At 44.9% G+C, this 6000-nt stretch overlaps 1 protein-coding gene across 1 annotated transcript in view; it reads right to left on the reverse strand.

The window, feature by feature from the left end:
• Positions 1 to 5786, reverse strand: part of REST (RE1 silencing transcription factor) — a 67735-nt gene extending 61949 nt beyond the window's left edge. The window contains exon 1 of the mRNA XM_029601025.1: positions 5494 to 5786. The gene's annotated coding sequence lies outside the window, so the exon portion shown is untranslated. The remainder of the gene's footprint in view (positions 1 to 5493) is intronic.
• Between the last annotated feature and the right edge of the window lie 214 nt (positions 5787 to 6000).

The following is a 6000-nucleotide window of genomic DNA, read 5'->3' on the forward strand; positions in this document are numbered from 1 at the left end:
AATTTTCACTCTGTGCCTACCAGGAGCTACAATGCCGTAAAGGCAATGGGTTGGATTTTAAGAGGTGCGCGCACAAATGTACGCCCGATTTTATAACATGCGCGCGCAGCCGCGCGCATGTTATAAAATCTGGGGTCGGCGCGCACAAGGGGGTTCACATTTGGGCACCTTGCATGCGCCGAGCCCTAGGGGAGCCCCGATGGCTTTCCCCATTCCCTTTGAGGCCGCGCCGAAATCGGAGCAGCCTCGGAGGGAACTTTCCTTCCGTCCCCCCGCACCTTCCCCTACCTAATCCGTCCCCTAGCCTATCTAAACCCCCCATCACCTTTGTTTAATAAGTTGTGCCTGCCTCTGGGCATGCGTAGGTTGCGTGTGCTGGCGCTCGATCCCCCGGCACGGCCGCTGTGCCGGAGGCCTTGGTCCCGCCCCTTTCACAAAGCCCCGGGACATACGTGCGTTGCCGGGCCTATGCAAAATAGGCTTGGCGCGCGTAACCCCCTGTGCGCATAAATCCAGCTGGATATACGCGCGCAGGGCTTTTAAAATCTGCCCCAATGTGTAGATATGATTTGAGGAGGATGTTTGTGTGTCATGGGTCTTCTACTAGAGCCCACTGTGATCCATTTATTTTTGTTTTGGTGGCTCCTTTTTAGAAGCGGAGGAAGATTTTCTGGATTTCATGTATTAGTGGATGGTTCCTTAAAATTTCCTTGCTTTCAAGTCTACCTGGGTAACTATATTTTGTTCTGTTTTAAACAGCAGCATAGCTACAAGTTGGCCTGGGTGGGCCATGGCCACCCAATCTGGGCTCAGGCCCACCCAATTGAAAGTCGAATAAAAACAATAGGAGCAAGGATGGATTAAAGGGAAGGCCAATAAGGTGCTGAGCTGAAAAGTGGCATGCAGTCAGGGCCTCAACTTTTTTTTTTCCCCAGCAGCAGGTAGAAGGCGCCATGTTGTGCCGCGCTGACGGGGTTCCTACACCCAGCTAGCAATTAGAGGCATCGTGCAGCGCCAATTTGTGACATACTGGTGGGGTTCCCAACTCCCAGCCAGCGGATTAGAGGCCCTGCACAGCACCAGATTCTAACATGCTGGCGGGATTCCCACCCTAACCAATGATTAGAGGTCCCAGAGTGGCAGCACTTGATGCCCAATGGTGTCCTGCTAGTGGACTTCTTGGACCTCGCCAGCTGGAAGGAAGACCACCTTGGGGAAGAGGTGAGTCATGTGGCGTTGTGACTGAGAGGGAAGAGGAGGAGGTGAGAGTGAGGGATGGGAAGGGGAGAGGGTGGTAAATGGCTGAGAGGAAAGGGAAGGGGTCAGAGTGAAAGGGAGGGAGGGAGTAATTGAGAGGTAAAAAAAGGTGAGAATGAAGGAAGGGAGTTTGAGTGACCTGAGAAGGAAAAGGGGAGGGAGGGAGGCAGTAGGAAGAAGGGGTAAGAGTGAGGGAAGGGGGTTTGAGTGATGGTGAGATGAGAGGGAAGGGGAGGGGGTTGATGACAGAGGTGAGTGAGAGCGAAAAGAGTGTAGAAGAGTGACAGTCTTGCATCACATATATACATATATATGAAAGAGCGGAGAAAGTTTGTGTGTGCCCTCCACTCATTCATGACAATCTCAGGTTTACTGGAAATCAGAAGTTCCCAGGTCTGGAGTGGAGGAAATGTTTTATCCTTATTAGTTTTAACTACTGGGTGCTATTTGATATGTCTGCTGTTTTGAAATATTTAATCGATTTTTTGTAAATGTCTCAAGTTTATTTTATCCTTATTCTTTTTATTTATTAGGTATTCTATTCATTGTTTTGCAATACGTTTATTAGCATGATTGATTTATATTTCTTGATTTTATTCTTTAAGGAAGGATGTTTCTGTTTTTGCATTGTGGCACTGAAAATGAATCTGGCTGAAAGGAGAGGGGGCTGGGGATCAAGACTGTTGCAGACTGGGAGGAGTAGGAGAATGACGCTATTATTGCTGTTGTTTCTCTGAGATGGGAAGAGGGAAAATTTTGATTTTGGGAAATGTACATCTCCATATTTCTATTTTTTTTTTTTTACAGTACTGGGAAAATGCAATTATTTTTATTTCTTTAGTGTTATTTTGCAGGAGGAGCCTGGCTTTTTGGGTTTCCAGTTCAGCATTTGTCTCAGTGTTTCTCTTTTTAATTTGTGGTCAGTTCTGCATTTGGTGAGGGTCTGTTTGAGTTTTGCATGTGGGACCGAGATGTTTTGCTAGTATGTAGTTTCTGTGTCAGTGTCTGTAGGCGTTCAGCTTGCTCTTTTTTTTTAAATCTGTACCTTCTAGTACAAAGGTGTATTATGTTATACAGCAGTGAGCATGTGCAAGCTTGAGAGAGAGAGCGCATATGTATGTGTAAATGGGTATATATGTGAGCCTGAAAGAGAATCGTGAGTCAGTGAGCATGTATGTGAGCCTGAGAGAGTTCTCAGGTAAGGAGAGCAGGGAAATTTTCTAATCCTTATTAGTTTTAATTATTGGGTGTTTTTTTAGTGTGTGCTGTTTTGAAATATAATAGTACATGGAAACATTTTAAAAATCTGTATGTTTTAAATTATTGGATGTTCTATTTGTCAGCTGCTTTGAAATATTTCTTTTTATTAGTATTATAACTTAAAGAAGTAATGCTATTCTGTTGGGAGTTGAAGGAAATAGGATAAATTATAATTCTTTTGTCATAACACCCGGTGGAGTTTTAGAATGCTTTGCAGGATATCATTATGTGTGTTAAGATGATTGTCCTTTTAATACACTTATGTCTGGTCAACTTTAAATTGTAGGGTATTGTTTCTTGAGACACCTTTAAATAGAACTGAATTGTTTCCATAAATGTGAATATGGTTTTGTATTAGTAAGTGCTTGAAATAATTGAGTTAAAATATTTTAAAAGTGTCACTCTTGATTCATGACAGACGTTGCAGTCTATTTAGACATCCATTGCTGGGTACACTCGAAAGCATTATTTATTGATAAGAGTTCAATTAGTAGGGTTCAGACTTGTGTGGCTACTGCTCACCCATGTTAACCTTGGGCCCCTCCAAAAAACAGTTCTGGCTAAACCACTCGTTTCCAATGTTATTGTGTATGTTAGTATTAGTATGATTTTTATGTACTGGATTATGAGTGTATGTTAATATAAATCCATGTGGATAGCATGCCTTACAGGTAGAATATAAAATTTAAATAAATGAAATAAATGAAAACGGTATAGTAGATAAATGACTTTCCCAAGTTCACAGCAAGCAACAATAGATGCAAAATGTGAACTCAATGGCAAACAATAGACTACACTACCCTCTCCATGAATTAAAAGATGTATTTGTATCTTTTAGAAACTGTCCTTCAAAATTAAATAAATGAAATAATTTTACTTTAAGAATCACATTTAATTGTACAAAGATGACAATTTAGGGTTCTGCTAGCCTGAAAGCCCTCATTGTGAATCCATTACACATACAGACATGTACAGTAGATACATGTAGAAAATGGTCACAAATTTTATTTAATCATCTCTTCCTCTAAAAGCACTAAACTAGTCCATTTTAATGATATAACTAAAAGCCAATCAGAAATTATTTAAACATTTCTAAGATAGAACTTATGTTAATTTTAATACATATTATCTTGCAACTTTCAAATTATCAGAGAAAATAAAGCATTTTTCTTTTAACTTGTATTCCCTAAATTGTGTTAACTATAATGGTTCAGGTAAAAGCCATTAAAATACAAACACCTTCATAAAAGTATGTTTCAAAGCTTGTTGCTAGAAATAGAATTTATTTACTATTCATATTTATAAAACCACCTATTCACTTATGGACAGTGTATGCTATTTTCACTTAAGAAATAAAGAAACATGTTTCCAATACTGCAATATTTTAAATCAAATAAAAAGTTATAAGGAATATTTGATTATAATCAGTATGATATTTTTAAAAGGATGCAATCTATAATCAAAGATTTAGGGCTTAAAGAAAATATACATAACACGGGGGGGTACTTATCAGGGCCCTTTTACAATGTTGTAGGTCTAGTAGCTCCATATAAATGCTAAGCAGTAGTAACCCAGTCAAATGTAACGATCCCTTCTAATGCCACCACGGGAAAGGGAGTAAACCCTTAACAGTATATGAAGTCGAAGTCTTTTTAAAAGTTGAACTACATTCAGTTATCCAACAAAAAGAATGGCAAAAACTCATCATGGGGATTCGGAGCTTGTAAATGAAAAGCGACTTGCAGCAACAAGACTTAGGTGCATTGAGCACTGGTTGCAAAATTCCTGTGTGTGCCACCGATTGCTGCTGCATTCCTCAAATAGGCATTCGGCCATTTTCTGAAATAGCAAACACAAAGCAGTTCTCGACAAACTGCAGCGATTTTCCTCTCCCTTCTCTCTCCTTCCGTGTTTCAATCTCATTAAAAATCAAACATATATAAAGGCCGTAAAGTGAAAACAAGGCTTTTGCCTAACAAGATTTTTTTTTTCTAACTTCAGACTTAACTTTAGTCCCCTCCCCCACCATCGTCCCTTCTGGGCTGTGCAGCCTGGATCAGACGTCACGCTGATCTCCAACTATCAAAGCTATCCTTGCTCTACTTCATGAACTCGTTCTCAGTACCTAGCTCCCAGCTCCCTCCAACTCCGGCTCTTCTCCGCTCGTTTTTACTTGCTTTTCCTTCACCTATATTAAAGTGCATGGATGGAGAGTGGGTGAAGGCCTCGGTGTTTGGGATATCTCTGCTCCTAGTTGCTGGATTTATTTTTATATTCCAAAGAACTGTTTTGAATGTCATAATTGGGAGAGGGTGCAACGATGCGACTCGGCACAAGGTCAAACGGCATAAGTCAGCACCGGAGGGAAGAGAAAAACCCCTCCTCCTGCAGCCTGGGAGAAAATTAATCACTTTCAGCCACTCCCCGCAGACTCTCGGGCTCTCTCAGTGCTCGGGAGAAGGGGCCGGGGGGCAGGGAGGTGACTCGCGCCCGAGACTGTTCAGAGAGGATTAAGCGCTGTCCAGCCCCAGTACAGACCCACATACCCCGGGCACGGCCCCTGCCGGAAATCCCAGGCACGGAGCGAAAGCAAAGTTTTCAGGACTGCGGAGAGAGGCTGAGCTCCCTCTTCCCCTCCTACTCTCTGTCGGAGGAGGAAGTGCGAAAGAGACCCAGACAGCCCTGCTCTGCCCTCCCCCGGGAGCGCTGTGTACCCCGCCGCCCCTCCCCCTCTCTCCCCTTAGCCTTGGTGCTGATCCTGCTCTGCCCGCCTCGCCCGCTCTCCTCCCCTCCCCCACCCTTCTCTCTCCTTCCTTGGAGTGGAGACCCAGCAGAGCAACTCTGGACAGCGCCTCTCTCCCCGCCCGCCTCACAAGCGGCTCCCGAGGGGAGGAAGCTCCGCCGCCGCCGCCGCCGAACTTTCTCGGGGGGGAGGGGGGGGGGCGGAGAGAAAAGGGGTGCAGCAGACAGACTTACCGCCGCGCGCCCGTTAGCGGCTCCTGGCTGCAGTTATTGTGACGGACGTCGATGCGGAGGATTCCGCCCCCGGGCGCGCGCAAAAGGAATGATGATTACCGGATCCCTCGCTCGCGCTTCTTAGCGGCGGACTCGCATTCCAGCACAGACCTCAGCTACCAACCGCCCCTGCCGACCAACCAACGGCAGGCACCGCCCCCTCTACCTCACGAAACTGAATGCACGCAGGCGCGCGCACATTCCCTCACTCCACTTCCATCAGGGTCCGCATGCTTGTTACTTGCGGAGGGGGGTGGGTGTCGGTGAATGCGCGCGCAGCCGTTTTCTCGCTATTCTACCCCCCCCCTCAACCTTTTGCCGTTTACCACTTCCTTGCAGGCGCTCTAGTCCTAATTTTAGAACAGGCACGCGCACGTTGTGAACGTGCGCTTGGTGCTGCAGCTCGACATTCTGATTCGCGTGCACACAAGAGTAGTACGTTCAGTATCTCTCGATTCTACTCTTGCG

This window comes from Rhinatrema bivittatum, chromosome 1 (assembly GCF_901001135.1).
Source record: "Rhinatrema bivittatum chromosome 1, aRhiBiv1.1, whole genome shotgun sequence".
Lineage (NCBI taxonomy): Eukaryota > Metazoa > Chordata > Amphibia > Gymnophiona > Rhinatrematidae > Rhinatrema > Rhinatrema bivittatum.